Source organism: Euprymna scolopes, chromosome 22 (assembly GCF_053919585.1).
Source record: "Euprymna scolopes isolate OS-2025 chromosome 22, ASM5391958v1, whole genome shotgun sequence".
In the NCBI taxonomy this organism is placed as follows: Eukaryota; Metazoa; Mollusca; class Cephalopoda; order Sepiida; family Sepiolidae; genus Euprymna; species Euprymna scolopes.
The window spans coordinates 25654492-25666987 of record NC_136503.1 but is presented as its reverse complement, the minus strand read 5'-3'; positions in this window follow the sequence as shown (position 1 = coordinate 25666987).

The following is a 12496-nucleotide window of genomic DNA, read 5'->3' as shown; positions in this document are numbered from 1 at the left end:
GACTTCCATAGAATGGAAATATGTCACAAAGTTTAACAAGGTTTTTTAATATAGATCCACAGAATATTGTGATAAGTGTTTCCGTGTGAACATGTATGGTATAATAAATTATGGGGTTTATCTATTTTATTTTTACTTTCATCATATTTTGCTTTGGTTTTGATACCCCCTAAATTTGAAGCTATCTCTTTACAACGCTTCCTTTTCATAACCTATCATACTTTCATAAATCAGAGTCCATTTTCTATAGGCTGTTTTTGAACCCAGTTAACGACGGGTACCTTTGCTAATATATATATATATATATATATATATATATATATATATATATATATATATATAGTTAGGTTAATATATGAGATACCCTCAATAAGTTTCCATGCTTTTTTTGTATGGGCACTTTTATTGATAGTACACAAATGAATCTCTAATCCCCTCTAAAGTAATCTCCTTTGACTGCAATGCACTCGTTGTACCGTTGCAACCACTCCTACTAGGTCTCACAAAAATCTTCTTGGGTAAGCTTGTCAATGACATTAATCACAGCCTCTTTCATCTCCTGAATTATTTTATCATAGCAGCCTCCAAGCTTTTCCTTGAGCTTAGCGAATAAGTAAAAGCCACAGGCAGCAAAGTCTGGAATATAGGACGGGTGATGGTCAAATAGCCTCTGGCAAGGATGGAGCACACTTCGAACAAACTTCCCACAAATCTTCCGCATCTTCGGTTCCTCGCAGATAATTGCGTGTTCATCAAACTCTGCACATATTATCGCTATAGACACACGATGGTCTTTATCCAGGAAATTCTTCATTTGGCCAATCAATTCTGGTCTTCTGACTTCTTTACTCCTCCCACGCCTCTCATCATTCTTCACATACTCTCTGCCATCCTTGAATTTCTTATGCAACTTAAAACTGATGATCGATTTATGCAATATGGTTCAACAGCAGGCTAAACATTCTATACGTTTCTGTGGCATTTTCTCAAGTTTAAAAGACAATTTTATTGCATATCGCTCTTTTATAGTGTGTTCACATCTAGGTAGTATTTTTGAAATCCACCAGCTGTGATAATCAGGATTTAGTAGAGTGCATTTCAATTTCTGCTGTAGCCGTTTATGTTAACCTGAAATGATAAAACCTGGCCAGTCATCTTATAAGATGTATAGCAATATCGTGCTGAATTTTAAAGAGTCTATATTTTATAACTTACTAACTAGCTCTACCTACGTATTGAGCACTGTTGAAGTAAATACTTAAAGTTTACGCATAAATTTATACTAATTAATTCATGTGAGTAAATGAAGTATATATATATATATATATATATATATATATATATATATAAATTTAATTGTTAAATTTAAATTCTGAAAATCAAAATATAAACACATATATTTGAGTTAGGAATTTATTGTTTGACAAAAGGAATATATAGAAGGGGTTATATTAATTTCCTTAATCGATAGATTTTCAATAATCGTTCATATTATCAGAGGAAATGAAATGCGGTTAGCAAAATGTTCAGCTGTGAATAGACACGTATTTTGCTTTTCAGCACAAATATTGAAAATAGTTTTTTGGTGGTGAATGATAGTTATATGAAAATAATTATTGGAAAAGGGAATTTCATACAACTTGGGCAGTCCATTATTGGAAGGAGTATAATGTCTTCCGAGGTTTTATTTCTAAGTAGGCAGAATATTGGTCCAGGGGAGAAGGCAGTGATCCCATATAACAAAATTGTGTGGTTGCTCCTTATTGATATTCCGAAAGGTATAAGGCGGTATTCGTTGGTGTGTTGAATGCCTTTTGGTATATGTACAGGCAATAATAAATTACTAAAACGGGTCTCAGTATTTAGTATAGCTTTCATTATTACGAATTACTTCAAAAATTCTCTTCGGCATGCTTGCGACTAAGTTTTTATCAGTTGCGAAGGAATTTTATCCCATGTACTGAAAACTGAATCAGAAAGTTCCTTTATCGAATCATACTGGGTTCCATCCTTGAACACTTCTTTTGCTATCCATCCCCAAAGATTTTCAATGGGATTGAGGTCCGGAGAACATGCTGAATGATCTAACAATTCTATATTATTTGACGAAAAGTATTCTTGTGCTTGTCGAGAAGTGTGTATCGCAGCGTTGTCCAATTTCTTCCACACAGACGTGGTCTTGATAGAAGCATTTTCAAGCACTGAAATGTACTTCAATGATGTTTGCCGACCTTTCACTACTTGCAACTTTAAGGTCCCAGCTGATGAGAAAGCACCCCAAATCATTAAAGACCCTCCTCAGATTCTTTTTTGGTGTTGGCACAGTATATCAGATATTTGATGGATATACCAATCCATTGCATATATTCCCATGGGTGATGGAATTATATATGCATGTCTATGGTACAATGGACATCGAAAATCAATGGTTAGAGTAGCAGAACATTCCGAGAGATGATATTTAGAAGCGATGTGTTGGACGCTTCTATAGATTCCTTTTGTCGAACAATAAATTCTCAACTTGAATATATGTGTCTATATTTTGATTTTCAGAATTTAAATTTCACAACTAAATTTATATATTGCTCTATTCTTAAATATTGCGCTTTTCCTTTTTGGCTAGGATCACTGTGAAAGTATTACCTCTAGAAATATCTATCAGGATTTTCATCGGATTTTAATCTGTGTCTCATCTCGCTTATATATATACAGTGATGATCATATTTATTGGCACGGTAAAATAAAAGTTAAATTTTGTCTAATAAATTCTAAAAAAGGGATTAAATTAAAGAAAATAACAAAGTATATTATGTATTTTTAACTGGCCTTTCCGATGCAGCAATCGGATTTTAGAAAAAATAAATAACAAAGGAACAACAAACATAATTGCAAAAAACCCTTGTTCAAAATTATTGGCACGATTTATTTAATAATCAATTGTATAGCCTTTGGCCTTGATTACCTTCCTCAGTCGCTTTTCATAGTTTACAACCAAGTTGTTGCACTCTTCAGTAGTAATTTTAGCCCACTCTTCCTGACAATAATCCTCCAATTGAATAGGATTCTTAGGCTTCCTTTGCATTACCCTCAATTTTAATGTTCTCCATAAATTTTCAATTGGATTAAGGTCTGGGCTTTGTGATGGCCACTCCAAAACATTAATATGATTGTCCTCAAGCCATTTCTTAGTCAGTTTAGCCGAATGCTTTGGGTCATTATCTTGCATGAACCACCAACGACGACCAAGTGAGAGCTCTTTAGCAGAGTCTTTCAGGTTTTCATCCAATATTTTAACATAATCTTCCTTTTTTATGCTACCTGTGACTTTAACAAGTCGCCCTGGTCCAAAGGCAGCAAAGGATCCCCAAAACATCAAACTGCCTCCACCGTGCTTCACTGTGGGTATGGTGTTCTTAGGCAGGAAAGCTTCGCCAGATTTTCTGTAAATATAAGACACTTTATTATGGCCAAATAACTCTATTTTCGTTTCGTCAGTCCATAGAACACGTTTCCAGAATGCAACATCTTTATCAATATGACGTTTTGCAAAGGCTAGCCTTGCTTTCAGGTGCATAGGCTTCAATAAGGGAGTCTTTCTCGGACGACATGCTTTTAAACCAGCTCTCTTCAAAACTCTACCAACTGTATGTCGAGATACATTCACTCCAGAGGTGCTCTGTTCATAAACAATCTCCCCAACAGAGATCCTTGGGTTTTGTTTTACTTGTCGAACAATTTTCCGTTCATCTCTTGGGGAAAGAATCCTTTTTCTCCCTCTACCCTCTAAACTCATAACGTGGCCTTGCGATTTGAACTTGTTTATTATGGCTCTAACAGTGGATTTGGGAAGGTTTAGCTTCTTTGAAATCTTATCATAGCCCTCCCCATTGGTATGGCATGCTACAACAAGCTTCCTGACGTCTTCGCTGTGTTCCTTAGTTTTAACCATGGCGATTGAAAATTATAATTTAGTCACTTAAAATAGTTTAAATAAATCGCTATCTAAAAATTATCTGAAAAAAATTATTCACTGAATTAGCGTTAAACAAGCATAATATGGCTATAAAGAAGTTCAGAAAGCACGTAAACCGGAAATTGATTGATATTATACTGATACTAAAAGAAAAACAAAGCCGTGCCAATAATTTTGAACAAGGGTTTTTTGCAATTATGTTTGTTGTTCCTTTGTTATTTATTTTTTCTAAAATCCGATTGCTGCATCGGAAAGGCCAGTTAAAAATACATAATATACTTTGTTATTTTCTTTAATTTAATCCCTTTTTTAGAATTTATTAGACAAAATTTAACTTTTATTTTACCGTGCCAATAAATATGATCATCACTGTATATATATATATATATATATATATATATATATATATATATATATATATATATATATATATATATATAGTCCTGGTCAAAATCATAAGACCACTTAAGAAAGTAAGGGTTAAGATTTCGAATGAAGAAGATTTCATTTTTTTTCATCATAGTTTCCCTTCTGGCAATGGTTTCAACCATTTGTTTGATTAAAAATTCAGTAATATGCGTAAACGCTTACTTTCGTAAGTGGTCTTATGATTTTGACCAGGACTGTATATATTTATATGAGTGTGTGTGTGTGCGTGTGTGTGTGTGCGTGTGTGTGTGTGTGTGCGTGCGTATATATATATATATATATATATATATATATATGTATATACATATATATCTGCAGTCATCGACACACAGCCCTGTTTCGTTGTATCACAACTCATCAGTGCTGCTAGACTAGCACTTCTCCAATCCAAGGACTGAACCTAGAACTGTCGTGTTGAAAGTCGGCAGTTCTCTCTATATATATTCATTTACATTTATTAGGGGTACCAAATTAGTAAAAGGTAAAATTATTCCCAACTCGCATTTAGGTAAAAATGCACTTATGTATAAATAATTGAATTCATTCAAAGAGTATCGTAAAACAAAAACAAATAAATAACATCTACATAAATCGTGATATATCCAGTAGTCACGCGAAATAGGTAGAGAGTTAAGCTTCTGTCCATGGGGTTCGATTTTGAATCTCGTATCTTGCTAGATTCAGCCACTCTGATGAGTCGTAGACGATAAAACTCATGTCAATGGATTTATTTTAAAATCAATATATATATATATATAAAATGTATCACAAAAGTGAGTATACCCCATACATTTCGTCAAATATTTAAGTATATCTTTTCATGAGACAACACTGAAAAAATGTTTTTTTACGATGAAGCATATATAACTATTAATTTATTTTCTCCTCAAAATAACTAAAAATATCGCCATTAAAAGCTAAATCCCTGGCAACAAAAGTTAGTACACCCTTACGAAAAGTTGTCCATATTAACATAGAACATGTCAACTCTCAATATTTTGTGTGGCCACCATCATTATCCAAAACTGCCTTTACTCTCCTGGGAATGGAATTTACCAGAGCTTCCCATGTAGCCACTGGAATGCTCTTCCACTCTTAAATGACGTTGTCGCGGAGTTGGCGGATATTTGAGACATTGAGCACCTCCACCTTCTGCTTGAGGATGCCCCAAAGATGTTCTATTGGGTTCAAGTCTTGACACATGTTTAGCCAATCTGTCACCTTTATCCTCAGCCTTTTCAGTACAGCAGTGGTTGTCTTGAATTTGTGTTTTGAGTCATTTTCATGTTGGAACACTGCTCTGCGACCCAGTTTCTGGAGGGAGGGGGTCATGCTCTGCTGCAGAATTTGACAGTACATGTTGGAGTTCATGTTTCCCTCAATGAAATGTAACTCTCCAAAACCTGCAGAACTTATGCAGCCCCAAACCATGACATTCCTACCACCATGCTTGACTGTAAGCATAACACACTTATCTTTGTACTCCTCAAATTGGTGAGCATGGCTGTCACCCTAGGAGGAAGCGTTTTCTGAAAGCAATACACAAGAAAGCCCGCAAACAATTTGCTGAGGAAATGTCAGCAAAGACCATAGATTACTGAAACCATGTCCTATGATCTGATGAGACGAAATTTAATTTGTTTGCTTCTGATAATCTTAAGCATTATTTTCAGGTCGATTAATAGGGATTAGTTTGTTTGTTTGTTTTTTTTACATGGAGGTCACCACTTAACAAGGCCCGGAGGCCACTCAGGGATAAGAGTAGTTGCGTGTACAGTGATCAATGAGATAGTATTGTAGTAATCATTAGTATTAGAGATTTGATAGAGTGTCTTACTCAAGGGGACGGTTTGTCAGGAATTTGTTTATGTTAGACTTGAAGACATCCAAGTTGTACTCAAGTGGGAAACATGCAAACGGAAGAGAGTTCCACAGTCGTGCACTTCTGAGAAAGAAGCTTTGTTCATGGAATCTACGTTTGGATTTAGGCACAGATAAAGAGTGGGGAAAATTATTGAAAGTAGTTTCAGCCAGACGGGTGTTTCTCGTGAAAGATTGGCGAGGGGGGACGAAAGATTAGAGCTCGGACGAGCACTTGCCATGGAAATAATGATAAAATAAAGACAGGCTCGCAACGTCTCTCCTGTGGGAGAGAGGCTGCAGGGAAGAGAAAAGGGCATCCCCCACTAAGCTACAAAGTCTATTTTGTACTCTGTCAAGGCAGGATAGGCTGTTTTTAGCAGCTCCTGCCCAGATGTGGTAGCAGTACTTCATCCTTGGACGTACTTGGCTTTTATACATATAGAGAATTGTATCAGTTGTGAGATATTTTCTGGAGCGGTAGAAGGATCCCACTATTTTCCCAGCGTCCTTGGCAACAGACCTGATGTACGTGTTCCATTTCAGATCAGGAGTGAAGGTCAAACCTAAGCTTGTCAAAACATGGAGCCTCCCCAAGATGAGAGCCATCCATTTCAATTTATGTCAGATCGGGATCAGAGCGTTGATGATGTAAAGATAGAAGCTTGGTTTTGGATGCATTAAAAGTAACCAGCCACCTCTTCCCCCACTGTACCACACGCTGAAGATCAGAAGAGAGAGAATTAGAGAGAACCTTGTCATTTACAGTCTTTGCTGTGTTGCCATAGATGGTTGTGTCATCAGCATAGATGTCACCGAATGATTTAACTCTGTGTTTTGGGAGATCATTGATGTAAATCAGGAAGATAGTTGAGCCCAGGATGGACCCTTGAAAGACTCCAGCATTAATACTGTGGGCCTCTGATTTCTGCTCATCAACCACTACTTTTATGAATCTATTGGAGAGAAATGATTTAATGATTAAGAAAACATTTCCAGTGATACCGTAGCTGGAAATCTTGTGAAGTAGGTCCTTATGCCATACCTTATCGAAGGGCTTCGATATGTCAAGAGCAATTGCCCTGGAAAGGAAGCCTTTGTCAAGAGATTCACTAATCCTATGAGATATAACCTTAAGCACATCTGCTGTAGATCTTGCGGAACGGAAACTATATTGCATGTCACTAAGAAGGTCGTTTCTGCTGAGGTGGTTGACTACTTCTTTATTTAATATGGATTCCAACAGCTTACTCATGACACACAGGAGACTTATCGGTCTTATTTGAGTGGGTCAGCCATTCCACATTATGGACATTGAAGTCATTACAAATGTGAATGTTAGCCGAATGATGAGCAGACAGGATGTGGTCAATTTTCTCAGATATGCTCTTAAATATAGTTACCCCACTGTTATGAGGGCGATAGAGGGAAAATATAAATGCAGTGGTGTAAACTTGTGCAACCCCGGAAGCACATATAAGGTAATTTAGGGTCTTCTCTGGAGATATCCGTACCACATGGAAAGCCATCTTTAATGAAGGCACATATTCCATGATTATGGCGATCTTGGGGGTCAGATTTAGATGTTAAGTTGGAGTATCTTTTAATTATGAATTCGTCTAGAGAAGTGGTTGGCCCTATGCCAGTTTCACTTAGAAAGAATATGTTCGGTTTCGTCTCTTGTAATTGTGTTTCAACCTCTGGAAGGTTGGAACGTAGACCCCGGATGTTGGAGAAGGAGACCTGGTAGTAAGGGTCTACGTTGGAGGATGGGGTTCTAGATTTATTCGTGTGTGTGTGTGTGTGTGTGTGTGTGTGTGTGTTTTAATTTTTTGGGGGAGGGGTGAGATTTGTCATGTTGAGGTTTTTGGGATTTGTGGGACAGGTCGATAGACTTGATTGGAGCAGGACAGAGAGGGAAAGTAAGAGAGAAAAATAAAAGATTTTTGTAGCACATGATAAGGTAAAGCTGTAACAATTACCCACTAGTATGGCATCGAGAGGCCCTATCAAAAATTACTGTATGGTCCAGAATCCATTCACCAAATGGCAATGCAGCAGCCCCGGTACTTTGCACCTGCTGATAAACAGCCTCCTTAGTGGTTAATCCAAGGTTCGGGTCCCTGACTATCAGGCGGATAACGTCAGCCCAGCACCCTTACTAGTGACATGACCACAAGGATAGACATAGAAACAGAAATCTTCCGACATCTCAGCCTACTGTTCACAAAGTACTACCGACCTGGAAAGAAGCTTTTTCTTCACCCTTTGTCAGAAAAATCACAATATTACATTTATTCTAGAAGTTTTCTAGGACACTACTAAGACGATTCGACTGAAATATTTATGGAGACTTTTGTTATGAGGTGCAGCACGCAAAATATTATGATATATTTTCTATACACACACATCAATGAGCATTAAGAAAGATTAGTATTTACTGCAAAAATGAGAACATATTTAATTAAATCCAGCTATCATTTAGGTACAAAGAGCATTTTCTAAGCAAACAGGCTATACCTTTGCCCGTTTTAATGGGCTGAATATATATATATATATATATATATATATATATATATATATATATATATAAATATATATATATTAAATTGTAATTCAATGAATTTCAAATATAGGTTAAGGAGATTAATTTTCTAAAACATTCTTTGTCTTGCTTAGAATAATAAAAATTCTTTGATATGAAACTCAACCACTTCATTTCATTTCAATGAGAGTTTTTTTGAAATTCATTGAATTCCAATTTAATTTATTTGCTCTATCTTGCATATCGAGCAATTCTTGTTTAGATGGGATAACTTATAGAATATTACTGCCAGTAATATTTTGTAAACCTACAATCTCACGTTTACATAACCACTGATTGTTAAATAAGAACTATTCCGAATTATATATATATATATATATATATATATAATTTTAGTCATCCGCAGACAGTATTGTATAGCTGTTTTCAGCTCATAAGTGCGGCTAGACACGAAAGTGCTTCCAAGTAGGTTCGAAACTCAACCGTTGAGCTGATAGTATAAGCATCTATCTATGTGCTACCATTCAGCAGCTGCCTCATGTACAAGAAACTTAAATGTCAAAAACCGTAAACATCTTTTCAGCCAGTCTTAAACTCTACTTATTCTTTTACCTAATGAGTAATGCCTTGCGCATAGTTATTCTGCCGGCAATTTCCTTCTGAGAACTTTATCATCAAGGGAATAAAAATTTTCATCCAGAGACAGTTTCGCTGTAATTGTGTTATGTGTGTGTATATGAAAAAAATGTGTATGTGTGTGTTAAGGGGTATATGTGTAGCGGTCTATTTATAATTTCAGTTTTCTAATCAATCGTTGACCAAGAAAAAGTATGAAAACGTCAATAATTTAAAATGTTATTGATAGCACTGTTTCATTTCGAAATTCGTTTCATTTTCTAAGGTTACGGTTGATTCTTTTTACAACATCCCCAGTTGTAACTCCATCCGACCTTAAAGATAAAAAACAGCGTGAAAGCAAGAGGTGTCTAGCTGGTGGCGACAGAGTCAAACAAGTTATTTGGCCCCGAGCCCCTCCCTCGAATCAAAAGGTCACAAGCCCCAGTCAGTTTGAAAAAAGCACTATCTGACATCAGGTCGTGCTGGCTTACACCACAAATGTCGGCGATGCAGAACCTTCTCTTCGAAAGTAATGCTTATCGCGTAACAGGGTTGATGGTAAGATACGTCTCTTTTGCTAATTATCTGGAAAAGTGGTCGCGACCTTCATGGTCTGAAATCAGAAAAAAATGCTTCTCAATCTAATGAGATTTTAACGTATATTTCATATTCAGGGAAAGCGCTTTGTACGGACATCTATTTTTATCTAATAGTTGTTGGAAAAGTATTAACCCCCAAATCACTCGCAGCTCTGCATCTAATCACGCTGACACACCTGTTCTCGTTAGATCATCAAAGTTAAGCAACGTTAAGCCTGACCTGCACCAGATATGTTGCTATTTGAATATCAAGCACTGCATTTAGGATGACGTCGAAATCTCCCAGCGAAAAATAAAACCATGGAAGGATTTTTATCATCTACTTTATATAACTCGATACGACAAAAAACTGTTCTAAATCATATGGTGAAGCTGTCCACAAGGAGTATGCAATTATGTTAAAATGGATCCAAACACAATTTTTTTTAATTCGTATTATTCAAAGAATATGCGAATTGTGTTTAGGAATCAAACAGAAGCATATATATATATATATATATATATATATATATATATATATATATATATATATATATATATATATGTGTGTGTGTGTGTGTGTGTGTGTGTGTGTGTGTGTGTGTGTGTGTGTATTTATATGTAGAAATATATTCTATTGTCATGATTTTAGCGATGCATGCGTTGAACTCTCACCTTCAACACGAATTCGCTATGTTGTTTTTTTTATTTGTTTTCCTGCGTATACATTAAATCGGATTAAAAAGATGAAAAAGGGTTATCATAAACAACAGTCGAATTTATATTTATTTTGACGAAGAAATCTGGATTATGAGGAAAATATTTACATGCTATATATATATATATATATATATATATATATATATATATATAATGTAGTGAATAATACATAGCTTACCTGGGTGTAGCTGCCGGAGGTGAGGATGCTCTTCCAACAGTCAACAATAGCCTTGTGGTTATTTATACTAACAGAGTAAGGTAATTGTTATGAAAACCTTCCTCCCTTGTGAAGAGTTACTTCATCCCTTTATTTTTATGTTACTGTGGTTACAAGACCTGAGAAGAAGGTCGCGAAGAAGATTGTATCTTTTCGCAACCTCAATTCAGGTTAGCTACTCTCAGTTATATGATTTTTTTCAACAATAAAGGGCGAATATAACAGATGTGGCTATGAACGGGAAATCTACATTAATAATCCCAAACACAATTGAAATAACATGTATTACCAGGGTAAACAGTTATAGAGAGAGGCCTGAATATCCTGCAAGTTACTATGGCTAGCTTTATTGAATATATCCGGACAAGGTTTATGTGCTAATACTAAAGAAATCTATTTAAAGATGACGCTCTGATGTTTGAACTGCATTCGACTGCAACCAGAATTGGGGATATGTAACGAGAATCGCGATGGAGAGTCGGTTTTAAATCGGTGTGAAAGTTGAGCGGGATCCCAAAATACAATTACTCACCATGGAACAAGGTATTAACAAACTGAAACCAGTTCCATTCTTAGTCATAAGTAATAGAAACAATCCAATGTTTCAATAAACTTTGTGCACTTTAAACCAATATTTTTCAGTTTTTGGCCGGCGTCTGAACTTATAGGAAGGTTCTATGCTGTTATAGAACATCTTTTACATATTTTCACCATATGTGTAATATCTCTGTCAGTTCTTGCGTATAGCTTATGATAAGAATTTTCTTTGCCCAAATATCCGATTTACCGACAGGTAATTCTTTTAATATAAAACTTCTGTAAATTGCTTTGTTTTTCTTTTTATGTCTTTAAATAATATTACTACTTTTCTCTTAGTTTTTTCTGACGTTTTCTAATGGCGTTACACAATGTATGTGTTACTTCTATCCCAGTCTGTATGGAGGCAATTACTTTGTTTTCAAAGAATTCAACATATTTTGGGATGTCTAGATATTACGTTGGTGCAAAAATAATTTCGTTTTCTGACGTACATGATAAACAATACGACCTTATTTTTGCACCAACCTAATAGTTCGTAAGCATTACTTTTTTTCATGATGCAATAAACTCCACCTTCCATCTCTGTAGTATACAGGGTGACCATAAAAAAACATAAACAAAAGCTAAATGGAGGCCATCTAGAACATATGCTGTAGAACGGAGAAAAAAGGGCCAAAGACCCTAGTATTTTGATGTGATGTTTTGAATATAATAAACTAGTTATGACCAAAGTTTCATTTCATTCGGACAAAACACTAAGAAATGGGGCCTAATTAGAGTTGAGGCCCGTTTTTTGGGGGGCACCCTGTATTCGCAGTATGCATTTGTAACTTTTTCCTGGCCCATAAATATTTATTACTGGTTTATGATCGATTTGCAACACAAAATGTATTCAGTAATAAAATATATTAGAATTTATAATAGCAAAGGTTTCCTATGCGATTTGTCACTTTTTTACTATGGGTAGTAACGTACAAGACGCATAGTCAAAGTCAGTGATGTGTTTCCAACTTTGT